Source organism: Salmo salar, chromosome ssa12, assembly GCF_905237065.1.
Source record: "Salmo salar chromosome ssa12, Ssal_v3.1, whole genome shotgun sequence".
Classification (NCBI taxonomy): Eukaryota; Metazoa; Chordata; class Actinopteri; order Salmoniformes; family Salmonidae; genus Salmo; species Salmo salar.
The window spans coordinates 18653465-18672209 of NC_059453.1; the positions used below are offsets into that span (position 1 = coordinate 18653465).

Sequence of the window (18745 nt, forward strand, 5' to 3'; positions counted from 1 at the left end):
TATGGCTGCAGGAAGGGAGACGCAGCAACGGGCTTGAGAACAGCAGGAATAGAAACATAGGCCTGTGGTTTACACACAACTCTCAGCAACTGTGTAACAAACTCCTTCAGAGTGATTTATTTTGTTTAACTAAGCAAGTCTATTAAGAACAATTCTTATTTACAAGGACGGCCTACCAAATGGCCTCCAGTGGGGACGGAATCTTTCCAAGACTTTCATTTCACATTATCATTTTGATTTATTAACTTGATTATTCATTTATTCATTTGTTGACGTGTAAAACAGGAAGGCCTCCAAATCCACCTCTGACACAAGGGACACAGCAGACGATGGACAGGTGAGTTAAGATCACATAGTATTTTATTAATTAAAGCTCCAGCAGCACTACACCCTGGTGACATTCATTTACTACATCACTACACCCTGGTTACACCTCAACACCTGGTGACATTAATTTACTACACCTCCACACCTGGTGACATTCATTTACTTCATCACTACACCCTGGTTACACCTCCACACCTGGTGACATTAATTTACTACATCACTACACTCTGGTTACACCTCCACACCTGGTGACATTAACTTACTACATCACTACACCCTGGTTACACCACCCCACCTGGTGACATTCTGAAATTATGGAAAGGATGATTGGAGAGAGAGAATTCGCCATCAGAGTAGGACTGCTGATCTGGGATCAGTTCGACTCTGTCCATATAACATTCGTTGTAAGGATTGGGCCAAGGTGCAGCGGGAACGTGTATACTCATCCTCTTTATTACTCAAAAGAAGGAAAAAACAAACAGATCATGTATACAAAACAATGACCGCCACTAACAGTCCTGTCAGGTGCACAGACACTAAACAGGAGACAACTACCCACAAATCCCATTACAAAAACACCCCTATACATAGGACCTTCAATCAGAGGCAACGAGGAACAGCTGCCTCCAATTGAAGGTCCAATCAACAAACCCTAAACATAGAAATAGAAAGACTGAACATAGAAATACACTAACATAGAACATAGACCAAAAACCCCGGAACACTCTAAACAAACACCCCTCTTACATAAGCACATAGACCAACAAACCCCGAGACACTCTAAACAAACACCCCCTGCCACGTCCTGACCAAACTACGATAACAAATAACCAAATAACCCCTTTTACTGGTCTGACCTTTGGTAAATTCTTAGTCTGGATTGTTGTCTTGTGTCAAAATGGACCCTGTACATTCATGAAATATGATTATTAAAGGAGGGTTCACCTGCTACCACTGTAGTAGTACCTAATACATATAGAAAACTTGTATCAGCTGTTGTAGATTCATTTTATGATGATGAGCATTTGCTCCAGTATTAAAGTTGCCTTGCAGTGGCCACCACCACTCCTCCAGCCACATCTGGAACTACAAGACAGACCAACAGAGAGACACGCACACTGAGTCTGAGAGCTGGGATAAATAGACAAATGTAAAACAAATGTTGCTTATTCATAGGTTGCACCTCAGACAGTGGGTCACGTCATGTCATTGTTATGAATGTTCTCCAAGCCTCCCCCTGCTGTCGGTGCTATAGACGTGCACAAAAGTCGTGATGGGTCAAGGCTAACGACTATATAATAACAAACGGTTTTTTCTTTTTCTTTTTTTTTTATCCAACCACAGGAGCTCACTCTCAATGTTCAAAATACACCAGAGAGCATCATTTAGCCACAGAGGATCAATAGTTTCAAAAAATAACTGTGGATTAAGTTTACATTTTATCACAAGCACATACAGGTAAGCTCTTTCTTAACAATGCAGAGTTCAATTTCTTTTTTTTTAATTGCTAAGGAAATAGTAACACTAAATAACAATAACGAGGCTATATACAAGGAGTACCGGTACCAAGTCAATGTGAAGGGGTAAAAGGTAGTTTAGGTAATTGTGGTAATATGTACATGTAGGTAGGGGTAAAAGGGACTAGGCAATCTGCACGTGTGTAATGTTGAGATGGAATTGTATACAAGGAGTATACTTCCTAACATCCTGCCAAATTTATGACCATATTAGAGACACATATTTCACTCAGATTAAACAAACTCAAAGAATTTGAAAACAAAATACAATTTTGATAAATTCACATATCTATTATGTGAAATACCACGGTGTGCAATCACAGCAGCAAGATTTGTGACCTGTTGCCACAAGAAAAGGCCAACCAGTGTGGTGGCTAATTTCTGCATTACCAAATGAGAAGAGTTACAAACACACCAGTCCGAGTTAAACTACATCTTTAATAATTAAGATACTTTTGCAAAAGTACTTGACCCCCAATAATGCACTCTTTCGAATGAACTATTGAATGAGGTAATTACACAATGGCTACAGAGATCTTTTATAACAACGATACACCCCCTTCAACTGTCACGTCCTGACCAGCAGAGGGTGTTGTTGTGTAGTTTTTGGTCAGGACATGGCAGAGTATGTCTGTGTATGTGTATTTCTATGTGGGTCTGTGTGGCTCCCGATCAGGGACAGCTGGTTATCGTTGTTCCTGATTGGGAGTCATATAATTAGGAGTATGTTTGTCACTTGGGTTTGTGGGTGGTTGAGTTAACACTGCTATTCGTTTGTTCGTAAGTAGCCTGTTGTGAGTGTTTATTGTTTTTCTGTGTATACTTTACTTATATTAAAAAGATGAGTATCCACATTCTGCATGCAGTTTGGTCTCTTCAACACGGCTTCAACATTTGTGACATCAACGTACATTGACAAACCACAGATACTTAGTAACAGTTCACAAAGGTTAAGTTTTGTATGACAGATATCCATAAAACACAGCAGACAGTAACTGCTATGTCAACCTGGTTCATTGAATAGCCCAGTATCTGGTCTCCTTAGAACCGTCCCTCCCTGGTACGGTATAGAACAAAAACACAATTTCATCCAATGGCATATATCAATTGTCTACTCTAGATACTCCCATCTCAAGCAAACCCCCTCTTGACCCTACTCCTGGACAGGCTCACTGGGGAGGGAGCCTCTAGGCCATATATTATCACAGGATAAGTGTGAGATCTAAGAGAGGACATACAAGGGTCCATTTACTGCCATAATCCTCCCCACAATAAAGAAAAAGAGGGAGTGACTTGCTCACAGACATTGTGGAGACAAGTCATTGGTTACCCATTAATCACGCCATCCCTTCACATGGTTTAAGAATAGGCAAAGACACATTCCCATGATGACTAATCTGACCTCTCCACTCCCTGGGCCCCAAGTGTCTGAGCCCCAGCTAAGGTAGACGTGCAACTCCAATGGACACTTTCTAATGACAAGTACCTCAAATAAGCATATTATAATAATAAAACATCTTAATTATCTATGTTACCCAACTAATTCTGATTCGTCCATGACACCAGTGAAGAACAAACACCATTGTAAATACAACCTATATTGATGTTTATTTATTTTCCCTTTTGTACTTTAACTATTTGCACATCATTTCAACACTGTATATAGACATAATATGATTTGAAATGTCTTCATTCATTTGGAACTTTTGTGAGTGTAATGTTTACTGTTCATTTTTGTATTGTTTATTTCACTTTTGTTTATTATCTATTTCACTTGTAAACATATGATTCCCATGCCAATAAATCACCTTAAATTGAAATTGAGAGAGAAAGAGAGATAAAGAAAAGAGAGAGAGCAGGGTTGTACACTGAGGTTAGATGGGAATTCAATACGTACATTCCAAAATGGTGACAAATACTGACATTTAATCAATTACAAATTATATGACCCTCCCCTGGACAATTTTTTTTTTTAAAACACTAAACCCTCCCCCTGACTGAAATTGAAATAGAATGACCCTCCCCCATTCTCCTCCGTGAAATACAGTAATTGCATACATTTCTGCCTGTCCCTAAAGCATAATGGATTTATACTATAGGATTGGGGGCGGAAATGCAAGATATTGGATGCCAACCACTAATAACGTCCACTGAAGAAGTACAACAATTTCGTCTTTGCAAATATATTTCGGTATGTGAGATAATTGACTTGTTCTCTGTAATATCGCATAGTTTTGGAATCGTGACATTATCTACCGTGGAGGAAAATAAGCAGGTTTCTCGACTCATCTGACTTTTCGTTTAGCAACCGCGTGACCCAGCATGACAACGTGAACCAGATTGTTCCACAGTCTGCTGGGTGAGGCGATATACGTTCCTCCATTCATTAACGAATGGGGTTCCTATATTCTCCTTTCTTTAAATATCTCTACCATGAACTCTTAAATTGAGATAGCTGTGTATTTTGCTACTGTATGGCCAGTGTGAGCCAGAATGCTAACTAGCCAGCTACATGTCAGTCTGTAGTTGTCCTTTCAAATGCGGTGGTCACTGGATAAACGAGCTCTGAGTTGAACATATGTCAGAAAACAAACTAGTAGCCAGTTGTTGTTGCCCATGGTGGAATCATATCAAACCCACAGGCTCCTGAAGCACATATGTCCCTACACGAACTCCCGAGTCAGCTAGCATCGCGAACTATCATTTCGCTAGTTAGCTAAGCTGTTTTATGACAAAACAGATGATATTAATCAAACACTAACGTTAGCTAGCAAGCCATCCTCGGCGACAATGTTATTGTGGCGCATGAATGTCATATTTGTGTTTTAACTGTATGCTGTCATTGAAGTTAATGCTTACTATTAGGTTTCAAATCCGAAGTAAGATAAATTGTCCGTTATGTTTTGTGTTTCGTTAAGAACTCAGAATTTCGACTCCCGGAACACTTAAAACAAAGTAACTGTACTACTGTAGCCAACACACTTCTTGTCTAAGACAAGTTGTCTGATGAAGAAACAATAGATTCCACAACGGATCCGTTAAGTCTGGTTTCCTTTTAACAGTATAGGCCTGCTGTTGCTATATAAAATGCATAGGCCTATGTAACAGGTGTAAAATATACGAAAATCCATCATATTTATTTTAAGGTTATTCTGAGATACTATTTTATTGTAATTATTTTCTAAATTGTGTTAGTGCTGTGATGTCATCAACGGGAGCCATTCTTTTACTTCTCAGTTTACTCAGTGTTGCATTGCTGTTTATATCAATATATATTAATGTGAATGGGGATAATGTTTGAGTGCAACTTTGCAAGGCTAACCCAGCTACCGTTAGCTTTGTTGCAGGAGAGGGTCTCTTTCAGGTTGTTAAGTCGCGTCAATTCGAATCTGGTATCGGAACAAAATAGTCAGCACACAGTAACTACTGATTTCTTTGTACTTTAATTAATGCAAACACTTGAAGGGTAAATAGGTGGTTCGTATATACGGGCTCCCTGTAACACCTCGCAGGGCAAAAGAGAGAACACATCCTTTGCTTTTCATTAAATACTCTGACAGAGATAGTTCCTGCTCACTGCTGGCCTGTCAGAGGGAGGATGAGCGTGGTTTAAACTTACTCATCCTATCGTTGGCGTGCAGGTTGGTCCCAACCTCGAGACGCCTCCTGTTGCCGGGCGTAGTTATTATCTTTGGCAGTCGATTTATCTTGTGGCTGCACAACGCACAGTTCTCTAAAACCCCGACACCCCTCCGCATATACATTTCACCCATATCCTGACGTTATCATTTAACAAGCTCTTCCACATCCCTGATTTACAGCATCTGCATTCTTTCCATATGACTCACCATCCCATGAGCCCCTTCCTCTCACACAGCAGTATGCTCTTATCATATAGAGAATAAACTTAATATTATAGCATAGCTTCTTTGTTATATTATATAGGTTATGCAAACAAATAGTTGGTCAAACCCTAACAAGGTGCAGACATCTTGAGGTTTCTGATGATTTTCTCAGGGCATTCTGCACTGTCTTTTATCAGGCAAATATACTTGTATGGGAGTCCAGATGGCAGCACTAACTTTTGCCTTGTATTTGTATCCATTTCTTCCAGGTATGTTGTGAAATGTGAGGATTTTGTATTTTATGTTTAATGTGCCTAGTTAGCTGTCGTTCATTTTGTTAGCTGTCTGGTCATGTCAAAAATGGCGTTGTTGCTTCATTAGTATGCCTCAGGTATAATGGTACAGTAGTACACTCTAAGAAATATTTAGCACTTATTAGCAAATTATTAGTGTATTGGTGTACAACATTTTTAAAATGAAATATTTTTTTGTTGATGCTTTTACTAATGAGTATGCTCAGAGCGTGATGAGGAGAGGCAAATATACTTGTATGGGAGTCCAGACGGCAGCATTAACTTTTGCCTTGTATTTGTATCCATTCCATGAAGTCATTAAAAGAGAGACAACCAGCAGAATTGTGTCCAGAGCCTTGTCTTCCACCTACACCTTACCAGAACACAACGCAGAACGGTACCGGTACAGAACCGGTTACATTGTTGCGGTGACCCAGATCAACGTGGATCATTATGAATCGCCGTTGATCAACACCAGCTTGGTCGCCGGGAGTTGCTATGCTATAATAAATTGGTTGGAATGAAATCTCTTAAACACACAAATAAATAACTCATGTTTTGTTTGGTATATCTCTTAGATTAACTGATAAATTTGAAATTGTTGATACATATATTCAATTTTATTTGTCTATTTTGATAGTGAATATGACTTACAGTTGAAGTCGGAAGTTTACGTACACTTAGGTTGGAGTCATTAAAACTCGTTTTTCAACAGCTCCACAAATTTCTTGTTAACCTCTCTCCGCTAGGTGGGACGCCAGCATCCGGTGAAATTGCAGAGCGCGAAATTCAAAAATACAATATTCGGAATATTAAACATTCGTAACATAAAAGTGTCCTACATCATTTAAAAGCTTAACTTCTTGTTAATCCAGCCGCTTCGTCAGATTTCAAAAAGGCTTTACAGCGAAAGCATACCATGCGATTATCTGAGGACAGCGCCCCGCACACAAAAGCATTGCATTCATTTTTCAACCAAGCAGAGTCATCCCTAAAGTCAGAAATGGCGATTAAATAAATCACTTACCTTTGAAGATCTTCTGGTTGCAATCATGAGAGTCCCAGTTACATCACAAATGGTCCTTTTATTCGTCGAAGTCCTTCTTTATACCCCAAAAAAGTCAGTTTAGCTGGCGCGCTTGACTCAGTAATCCACCGGTTTCCCTCGTTCAAAATGCATACAAAATGAATCCCAAACGTTACCAATAAATTTCTCCAAACAAGTCAAACAATGTTTATAATCAATCCTCAGGTACCCTATTATGTAAATTAATGATAACATTTAAGATGGAGAATAGTATGTCCATTACCAGAGATAAACAACAAGTAAGCGCTCTCATCCTGATGCGTCATTACACTACAAGCCGAAATGGGAGCCTCCTGGGAAAAACTACAAATTCTAGCAAATTTTTCTAAAAACAAGCCTGAAACTTTTTCTAATGACTGTTGACATCTAGTGGAAGCCCTAGGAACTGCAATCTGGGAGGAATTCCTGTTATTTTCCCACTGACAGGCATTCTAATCAGGGGTGAGCTGGAAAAAAAAAATTCTGGATGGATTGTCCTCTGGTTTTTCGTCCTCGTCCTCGCCATATCAGTTCTGTTATACTCACAGACATTTTAACAGTTTTGGAAACTTTGGAGTGTTTTCTATCCAATACTACCAATTATATGCATATCCTAGCTTCTGGGCCTGAGTAACAGGCAGTTTACTTTGGGCACCTCATTCATCCAAACTTCCGAATTCTGCCCCCTAGAGCGAGGAAATTAACAAACTATAGTTTTGGCAAGTTGGTTAGGACTTTGTGCTTGACAAGTCATTTTTCCAACAATTGTTTACAGACAGATTATTTCATTTATAATACACTGTATCACAATTCCAGTGGGTCAGAAGTTTATGTACACTAAGTTGACTGTGCCTTTAAACAGTTTGGGAAGTTCCAGAAAATGATGTCAATTAGCCTATCAGAAGCTTCTAAAGCCATGACATCATTTAAGTCAATTGGAGGTGTACCTGTGGATGTATTTCAAGGCCTACCTTCAAACTCAGTGCCTCTTTCCTTGACATCATGGGAAAATCAAAAGAAATCAGCCAAGACCTCAGAAAAAGATTTGTAGACCTCCACAAGTCTGGTTCATCCTTGGGAGCCATTTCCGAACGCCTGAAGGTACCACGTTCATCTGTACAAACAATAGTATTCAAGTATAAACACCATGGGACTACACAGCCGTCATACCGCTCAGGAAGGAGACTCATTCTGTCTCCTAGAGATGAACGTACTTTGGTGCGAAAAGTGCAAATCAATCACAGAACAACAGCAAAAGACCTTGTGAAGATGCTTGAGGAAACAGGTACAAAAGTATCTATATCCACAATAAAACTAGTCCTATATCGACATAACCTGAAAGGCCGCTCAGCAAAGAAGAAGCCACTGCTCCAAAACCGCCATTTAAAAAGCCAGACTACAGTTTGCAACTGCACATTGGGACAAAGATCGTACTTTTTGGAGAAATGTCCTCTGGTCTAATGAAACAAAAATAGAACTGTTTGGCCATAATGACCATTGTTATGTTTGGAGGAAGAAGTGGGATGCTTGCAAGCCGAAGAACACCATGCCATCCGTGAAGCACGAGGGTGGCAGCATCATGTTGTGGGGGTGCTTTGCGGCAGGAGGGACTGGTGCACTTCACAAAATAGATGCCATCATGATGAGAAATTATGTGGATATCTTGAAGCAACATCTCAAGACATCAGTCAGGAAGTTAAAGCTTGGTCGCAAATGGGCTTCGAAATGGACAATGACCCCAAGCATACTTCCAAAGTTGTGGCAAAATGGCTTAAACTGTTTAGGATAGGGGGCAGTATTTTCACGGCCGGATAAAAAAACGTACCCGATTTAATCTGGTTATTACTCCTGCCCAGAAACTAGAATATGCATATAATTGTTTGATTTGGATAGAAAACACCCTAAAGTTTCTAAAACTGTTTGAATGGTGTCTGTGAGTATAACATAACTCACAGCTGTGAGTAGCCTGCAATAGTGTTCGTTCGTTGTGTTTTGTTTATTGTTTTGCTGGTTCACGTTAATTAAAATATGATGAATCCAACCCACGCTGCGCCTTGGTCTACTCCTTCAGACGGACGTTACAGGAGTGGCCATCACAAAGCCCTGACTTCAAGCCTAAAGAAAATTTGTGGGCAGAACTGAAAAAGCATGTGAGCCAGGAGGCCTACAAACCTGACTCAGTTACACCAGTCTGTCAGGAGGAATGGGCCAAAATTCTCCCAACTTATTGTGGTAAGACTACCCAAAATGTTTGACCCAAGTTAAACAATTTAAAGGCAATTCCACCAAATACTAATTGAGTGTACGTAAACTTCTGACCCACTGGAAATGTGATGAAAGAAATAAAAGCTGAAATAAATCACTCTATCTACCATTATTTTCTCGAGCGTCGTAGTGATTGGACCAAAATGCAGCGGGGATGTGAATGCTCATTTTCAAATTTATTAAATAAATGAACACTGAACAAAAAGAACGACAAAAACAGTCCTGTCAGGCACACAGCTAAACAAGAAACAACTACCCACAAAACCCATAGAAAAACACCCCTACTAAATAGGACCTTCAATTAGAGGCAACGAGGAACAGCTGCCTCCAATTGAAGGTCAAAACAATAAACTTAACATAGAAATAGAATAACTAGAAAATATAACATAGAAATACAAAACATAGACCACTACCCAAAAACCCTGACAACACAAAACAAACACACCCCTGCCACGTCCTGACCAAACTACAGTAAGAAATAACCCCTTATACTGGTCAGGACGTGACAATTGAGCTCAAATTAGGAAGGAAGGTGAGCGGAAGGACGATGGAGGCGCACATGCTCAGAGCTCCAGTGCAGGCCAGACATTCACTGACACACCCTTCCTTAATTTATCTGGTATGAAGTTGGTCATGCAGTCTGATGTGAGAGAGCCTCCATGTTTCAGAGGGGAGGGGTCTGACAAGTGCTCAGTACATGATGGGAGGAGCTCATGGACGCTTACCTGAGAAAGAGGGGCGTGCCGGTCATAGAACAGTCACAGGAGATCATGTCCAAGCTTCTGGGGAGAGCTAGAGACATCGTAAAGATAACACTCTGCAGCAATACATCTTTGAAACCTCACGAGAACCCCCAAAGTGATAATAGATATACTGAAATATCTTTTCAGTGAGTTGACATATTCATCCATGCCTCTTGCCAAACATTTTTTATAACACTTAGCAAGTACTAGGAGAAAATGCCATGGAGTACTGGATCCGTTGGAACAAGGCAGTAGATGTGGCCGACAAGTGTTTGAGGAGGCAGGGTCGGAGCATCGAGTACTCCAGCTGAGAGGTAACGATGATGTTTGTGAAACACTGCCCAGATCCTTCCCTTTCTGCGGTTTTAATTTTCAAAACAGCTGATAGGTGGACGGCAGCTGAGATACAAGAATGATTTTTCTCACAGGCATTCTTCACTGTTTTTTGTCTTTTATTAGGCAAATATACTTGTATGGGAGTCCAGGCGGCAGCATTAACTTTTGCCGTGTATTTGTATCCATTCCATGCAGGTATGTTGTGAAATGTGACGATTTTGTACTTCATGTTTAATGTGCCTAGTTAGCTGTCATTTATTTTGTTACCTGTCCGGTCATGTAAAAAATGGCGTTACTTCATTAGTATGCCTCAGGTATAATGGTTCAATAGTACACTCTCTAAGAAATATTTTGCACTTAGCAAATTATTATTGTATTGGTGTACAACATTTATAAAATGAAATGTGAGTCTTTTAAAAATATGAACATGTAAAATGCATTTTTTTTATGCTTTTACTACTGAGTTTGCTCAGAGCGTGATGAGGAGAGACAAATATACTTGTATGGCAGTCCAGACGGCAGCATTAACTTTGCCTTGTATTTGTATCCATTCCATGAAGTCATTAAAAGAGAGGCAACCGGCAGAATTGTGTCCAGAGCCTTGTCTTCCACCTACACCTTACCAGAACACAATGCAGGAAGGTACCGGTACAGAACCGATTACACCTAGTCCTTACATTTATAGGGTCCTAGACTACAGATTAACAATATATATACATTATGAGGTTTAATATTGTTCCACAGTGCTTTTCTAGGCTCTCTGCCACTTATGAAGAAACTGTCTGAGAAATGTGTGACTGTAAAGACAGAACTCTGCAGGGGAGTGTAAGAGATAGGAGACTAGTCAGACATTCCACTATAAATCAACGTGGACATTTACTGCTAAGCTTTTAGATAACACTAAAAGCCTTGTTTATATAGCTGTGTAGGCATGGTTTTGGTCTCATGAGTAAAAGATAATGACGTAGGCAGTGACATCACTAGGGCTGTATGCCGTGGAATATTGCCTCAGAAATATAACACTCTTACGAGAACTTGTGAATTCAATATGGAATTTAATACAGAGTATCAAAGCCTAGCCCATCCATGGAAGGACCCTATTACACACGTAACAGAGCAGAGCCCTTCCATGAAAAAGACTAAATTCTCATATTACAGAGTCCTACCTTTATAGGATTCTGTCTTTGCATAACATATTGAGTCCCCTCCCTCTATATGGAAATAGCTTTCCTTGACCTTTCTCCATTATTATCTTTCCATCTCAGTTCTTGCTTGTTAGCTCCCACATCTGACAGCTGTATAGGTTATAATGGTAGCAGGGCCTGGTCATATATGTTCCATTCCTTATATGGCTAGTCTGTCTCAGCTCTTCAAAGTGGACAGCCTAAATGCTGCTGATAATGGAAATGTAATCATAGTCATGAGTTTTTCTCCCACATGGAATTTGGGTTTGATAAAATAACTTGGGACCTTTTCTTTGATGCAGAACTTACTCGGAAACATGTGTAATGTTCCTGTTGTCAACTTCTGTCTGCAATTGCATTAATAAAGGTTTTTGAATGATTTAATTAAAGATATTGTCATAATGCTAATTTCACCAATGAGGCAATGATTGGCAAGTAACAAGGAAACGAACCCCAACAGCTTATCAAACTCAATTCCTGTACCCCTTCTCTCTCATACTGTATTAGTCTCTCTCTTTCCCTATCATACTGCATCAGTACATGCTCCAATGTCTCTGTTTCCTGGCAATAATCACATCTTCCTGTTGAATGATTTCCTATCACATTTCATAACTTATTCAGCTGGCTATGCCCCACTCTTAGCCTTGTAAGGATAGCCTCTTCTCTTCTGTCCATTCCTACAATCCTCCCCTACTTTACTCTGTACCTGGAATATGGGCAGCAGGTAGTCTAGTGGTTTATAGTGTTGGGCCTGTAACCCGAGCCGACTAGGTGAAAAATCTGTCAATGTACCCTAGAGCAACTTAATCCTAATTGCTCCTGTAAATCGCTCTAGATAAGTGTCTGCTAAATGACTAAAATGTCAACAATGAATAGATGCCTGCCTTATTGTTACTGTTCCACTGCTCCTGCCATCTCTGCCCACATCATTCCCTTAGCCTCTGCTTTGCTCATTGGCACCTCCACCTCCTGTCTCCTAAGGGCCTGTTTAGCTAGCACATCTACTTCCTCATTCCCTTCCACACCCACATGGGCCGGGACCCAAGCAAAGCTTATTAGGACACACATCTGTCTCACCTGGGCATGAATTTGAATTCCTTCATATAGCAGGCCTTTTCTGCTTAATGAGCTAAATGATTACAGGCTCATCAACACAACAAATGAGTCAGAACATATAACTACTATGCGTGACTTCCTCCAACCACTGCAAGGTCAACAGTACGACCATCAGTCCCTGCAATACAAACCCATCTGCCTCTCCTGGTTGTCACCCACCCATCCAAAGCTTTTATTCTGTCCACGTTCATGCTCCCAACTTTTCTGTAGCACCCCTTTTGTGGGGTGAGACACATCATGTTCCTGTAAATTAACCCAATAAATAATTCCCAGCGATTGCCTGCTAATATGCAATGGCAATGAAAATACATTTCTTAAATGTCAGGCAGTCGTTACCACAGCCAGAAAGTCAAAAATGTATGTCGTGGAAGTTCATGGAAACAAAAATTTGCTTTTTTATTTAAAGGTTAGTGTGAGTCATAAGGTTAACCGTGTGGTTACGGTTAGGTTTAAGATTACATTTTAAGTAAATACATTTTTGAAATATGCCTGGTTCATGATTCGACTGCAGGAAAACACCGAGGCAGAGTGGAACTGAGAGAGGAGGAGGAGAAGATAAGGAAGATGGAGATTTGTTTTCATTAAATAAGAACCATGGTGTGTAGATTAGACTACAGTCTGCTTCTGTAACAGTAGCAGAGGTGCATAAAGATGGCGGCCCGCATGTACTTACCACAAATTGCCTCATTTTGCTGAGTTCACTGTATTGTACATTGCTCTCCTTTACTGTTGGTATGGTCATTAGCACAGTAAACATGATCCCAATTTTAGCTTCAAGATGCTGGCAATTTAAAAAAACGAAAAAGATAAAGTAACGGTGCATAGATGCGACAAGGAATACAACGTGGCTGCTATGAAAGTGAATTGTGTCTACGCGTGATCAGGGATGTGTTCGTTCCCCCAATTCTGTTAAAATGTTTCTTGAACAGAAGCAAATGGAACAAAATGGGGATGAACATACCTGAAATAAGCTAACATCAAGGCGGTGACCTGATCCTGTAGGTTCATGCTCTACAACATTCACAGAGTTCGACCCTGCCTTACACAGGAAGCGGCGCAGGTCCTAATCCAGGCACTTGTCATCTCCCGTCTGGATTACTGCAACTCGCTGTTGGCGGGGCTCCCTGCCTGTGCCATTAAACCCCTACAACTCATCCAGAACGCTGCAGCCCGTCTGGTGTTCAACCTTCCCAAGTTCTCTCACGTCACCCCGCTCCTCCGCACACTCCACTGGCTTCCAGTTGAAGCTCGCTTCTGCTACAAGACCATGGTGCTTGCCTACGGAGCTGTGAGGGGAACGGCACCACCGTACCTTCAGGCTCTGATCAGTCCCTACACCCAAAGAAGGGCACTGCATTCATCCACCTCTGGCCTGCTCGCCTCCCTACCTCTGCGGAAGGGTTCATGCAGATATCCAAGGGTTTGCGACATTCAGAAAATGACTGATGAGGTAATAATACATTAATAAGTGACTGTAAATCGATAAGATATGAAAATGTGAAGAAAGTTACATTCGGGAAATAGTGACTCTATAAACAACCTTTTCCCATGGTGCCCCGACTTCCTAGTTAATTACTGTTTACGTGATTAGTTTAAATCAGGTAATAATTACACATAGAGAATTTATTTGATATAACAGTCTTCACATTAACCTGTTATGGATAGGGGGCAGTATTTTCACGGCCGGATAAAAAACGTACCCGATTTAATCTGTTTATTACTCCTGCCCAGAAACTAGAATATGCATATAATTGTTTGATTTGGATAGAAAATACCCTAAAGTTTCTAAAACTGTTTGAATGGTGTCTGTGAGTATAACAGAACTCATATGGCAGGCCAAAACCTGAGAAGATTCCAAACAGGAAGTGCCCTCTCTGACCATTTCTTGGCTTTCTATAGCCTCTTTATCGAAAACAGAGGATCTCTGCTGTAACGTGACATTTTCTAAGACTCCCATAGGCTCTCAGAAGGCGCCAGAACGTTGAATGATGACTCTGCAGTCCCTGGCTGAAAAACAGTAGCGCATTTGGATAGTGGTCGATCTGAGAACAATGAGACGGGTGCACGCGTGCACGTGAAGAGTCCATTTTACATTTTCAGTCTTTGAACGAAAACAACGACTCCCGGTCGGAATATTATCGCTATTTTACGAGAAAAATCGCGTAAAAATTGATTTTAAAAAGCGTTTGACATGCTTCGAAGTACGGTAATGGAATATTTTGATTTTTTTTGTCACGATATGCGCCGGCGCGTCACCCTTCGTTACCCTTCGGATAGTGTCTTGAACGCACGAACAAAACGCCGCTATTTGGATATAACTATGGATTATTTGGAACCAAACCAACATTTGTTGTTGAAGTAGAAGTCCTGGGAGTGCATTCTGACGAAGAACAGCAAAGGTAATCCAATTTTTCTTATAGTAAATCTGAGTTTGGTGAGTACTCAGAATATTGCAAAATGTGCTTTCACCGAAAAGCTATTTTAAAATCGGACACCGCGATTGCATTAAGGAGTTCTGTATCTATAATTCTTAAAATAATTGTTATGTTTTTTGTGAACGTTTATCGTGAGTAATTTATTAAATTCACCGGAAGTGTTCGGTGGGAATGCTAGTTCTGAACGTCACATGCTAATGTAAAAAGCTGGTTTTTGATATAAATATGAACTTGATTGAACAAAACATGCATGTATTGTATAACATAATGTCCTAGGAGTGTCATCTGATAAAGATCATCAAAGGTTAGTGCTGCATTTAGCTGTGGTTTTGGTTTTTGTGACATTATATGCTAGCTTGAAAAATGGGTGTCTGATTATTTCTGGCTGGATACTCTCCTGACATAATCTAATGTTTTGCTTTCGTTGTAAAGCCTTTTTGAAATCGGACAGTGTGGTTAGATAAAGGAGAGTCTTGTCTTTAAAATTGTGTAAAATAGTCGTTTGAAAAATTTAAGTTTTGGGATTTTCGAGGAATTTGTAATTCGTGCCACGCCCTATCATTAGATATTGGAGCGGCGTTCCGCTAGCGGAACATCTAGATGTAAGAGTTAATGAAAGATAGTGCGTACGATCCTGTACATCACTTGGGCCAAGCTTCCTGCCATCCAGGACCTAAATACTAGGCGTTGTCAGAGGAAAGCCCAAAAAATTGTCGGACTCCAATCACTTAAGTCATGGACGGTTTTCTCTGCTCTGGCACGGCAAGTGGTACCGAAGTACCAATTCTAGGACCCAAATGCTCCTTAACAGCTTCTACCCCCAAGCCATAAGACTCCTGAATAATTAATAAAATGGCCACTGGACTATTTACATTGACACACCCCCCACCTCCATTTGTTTTGTACACTGCTGGTATTAGCTGTTTATTATCTATGCATAGTCACTTCACCCCTACCTACATGTACAAATTACCTCGACTAACTTGTACCCCCGCACATTGACTCGGTACCGGTACCCCTTGCATATAGCCTCGTTATTGTTATTTTATTGTGTTACTTTTTAATATTTTTACTATAATTTATTTGGTAAATATTTTCTTAACTCTTTCTTGAACTGCACTTTTGGTTAAGGGCTTGTAAGTAAGCATTTCACGGTAAGGTCTACACTTATTGTATTCGGCACATGTGACAAAAAGTTTTATTTGATTTATACCACCCCTAATTTGTCACAACACAACTGATTGGCAACACATTGAGGAAAGAAATTCCACAAATTCACTTTTAACAAGGCACACCTGTTAATTGAAATGCATTCCAGGTGACTACCTCTGAAGCTGGTTGAAAGACCCAATGCCAAGATTGTGCAAAGCTGTCATCAAGGCAAAGGGTGGCTACTTTGAAGAATCTAAAACATAACATATATTTTGGTTTGTTTAACACTTTTTTGGTTACTACATGATTTCATAGTTTTGATGTCTTCACCATTATTCTACAATGTATGAATAGGTGTGTCCAAACTTTTGACTGGTACTGAATGTCAGTTAACATTTGGGATGCAGCTATCCTCTCTAACAGTTAGAAGCCAAACAAATGATGCCAGAAACAGCAAATGTCCTTATGTCAGTCTTGTGGCTTGCCAATGCAATGATGTCACACAATTCATCAACGCCATGGTGATGCACCAGGACAATTTATTTTGACGGTTGAAGTGTTGTCGTCGAGTGGGCATGGCAACACTACACTTTGAGTAAAAAAGGTGCTATCTAGAACCTTAAAGGGTTCTTCGGCTTTCTCCATAAGATAACCCTTTGAAGAACCCTTTTCACTTCCATATAGAACTTTTTTGGTTCCAGGTAGAAGCCTTTTGGGTTCCATGTAGAACCCTTTCTACAAAGGCATTCTACATGGTACCCAAAGGGTTCTACCTGGAACCCAAAAGGGTTCTCCTATGGGGAGAGCTGAATAACCCTTTAAGGTTCTAGATAGCACCTTTTTTTTCTAAAAGTGTAGTGTTGCCACACCCACTCAACAACAACACTTCAACTGTCAAAATATTTTTTTTTCTAAGAGTGTACCGTGCATGTGTCACAGGTGTAACCAAGGTCTTGTAAATGTAAATGTAATGTAATGTCTTGTAATGAGTGACATCATCCTCGCCTCTTCCATGGCGGCAACACTGTCGCTCCTGGCGACGGCTCAAGGTTCTGAGCACGGTCGCTAGGCAACGGTCCAGGGCGGAGAGTTGCAGCTTGGAGAGGGGCCACGGAGAATAGAGGATCATGAAAAAGAGAGTCCCTCATGACATGACAGACTGTACTGGGGCAGGGAGAGGAGACGCAGGCAGAAGCAGTGGGGTGGAGCGACGGATCCTAGATAAGGAGAAAGAGAGCGAGAGAGAAATGGAGTAAAAGTTGATAAAAAAAGAGGAATCAATTATATTTTTCATTTATCATGTCTCCTCTAGCTGAATATATATATTCATGACAACACAAGTCATTGCATCTTAATGTTTAATCATGTACCATGTTTTACCTGCAGCACTGCTCCAAAGGTGTCAGGATAGAGGGTTCATCTGTAGAGTGGCCTCCAAACCTGTAGTCAGCACACAGACAGTGTCAATGTTACGATCAACTAACGTTAGTTAAACCTGTAGTCAGCACACAGTCTCAATGTTACAATCAACTAACGTTAGTTAAACCTGTAGTCAGCACACAGTCTCAATGTTATGATCAACTATTGTTAGTTAAACCTGTAGTCAGCACACAGACAGTGTCAATGTTACAATCAACTAACGTTAGTTAAACATGTAGTCAGCACACAGTCTCAATGTTATGATCAACTAACGTTAGTTAAACCTGTAGTCAGCACACAGACAATGTCAGTGTTACAATCAACTAACGTTAGTTAAACCTGTAATCAGCACACAGACAGTGTCAATGTTACAATCAACTAACGTTCGTTAGCTAGCATTCGAGGGCTGACTGTTCTCAAATATTTGTGCAGTATAAACATGACATTTTGGTAATTGGTGTAGTCTGACTACTGCAGTAGGCTACTGCTTGTCCATGTGGTAACTAACAGCAAGAAATCCAGACGAGAGAAACGTGAAAGCATCCAGGCAGCAGAGATGAGCTTGTCATTAGCTAGCTAACGTTAGCTATATTGTAGCTATAAAGCATTATGTTTACTGTTATTTTGAAATAACATCTTTATTTTATACAAGTTATATACATAGACAGAAGGGAGTTAGTTATAAATACAGTATATTTGGCTGTAGTTTAGTTTAGAAGAAAGACTTAAGTAAAAATACTTTAAAGTGCTACTTAAGTAGTTTTTTGGGGGGGAATCTGTACTTTAGTATTTATATTTTTGACTACTTTTACTTCACTACATTCCTAAAGAAAGTGATATACTTTTTACTCCATACATTTTCCCTGACACGCAAAAGTAAAATTTGAATGCTTAGCAGTACAGAAAATGGTTAAATTCACACACTTATCAAGAGAACATCCCTGGTCATCCCTACTTACTCTGATCTGGCAGACTCACTAAACACAATTGTTTTGTTTGTAAATTAAGTCTGAGGGTTGGAGTGTGCCTCTGCCTATCCGTAAATAA

At 40.2% G+C, this 18745-nt stretch overlaps 1 protein-coding gene and 1 long non-coding RNA gene across 2 annotated transcripts in view; one reads left to right on the plus strand and one right to left on the minus strand.

Annotated features, from left to right (window-relative positions):
* LOC106564404 (zinc finger protein 501) overlaps positions 1-18745 on the plus strand; it is a 127289-nt gene that overhangs the window by 40943 nt on the left and 67601 nt on the right. The gene's annotated exons all lie outside the window — the stretch shown is intronic.
* Positions 17113-18745, minus strand: part of LOC106564411 (uncharacterized) — a 53836-nt gene continuing 52203 nt past the window's right edge. Inside the window, exons 5-6 of the long non-coding RNA XR_001319486.2 lie at positions 17660-17719; positions 17113-17496 (exon numbers count right to left, since the gene is read on the minus strand). This is a non-coding gene — a long non-coding RNA (uncharacterized lncRNA). The remainder of the gene's footprint in view (positions 17497-17659; positions 17720-18745) is intronic.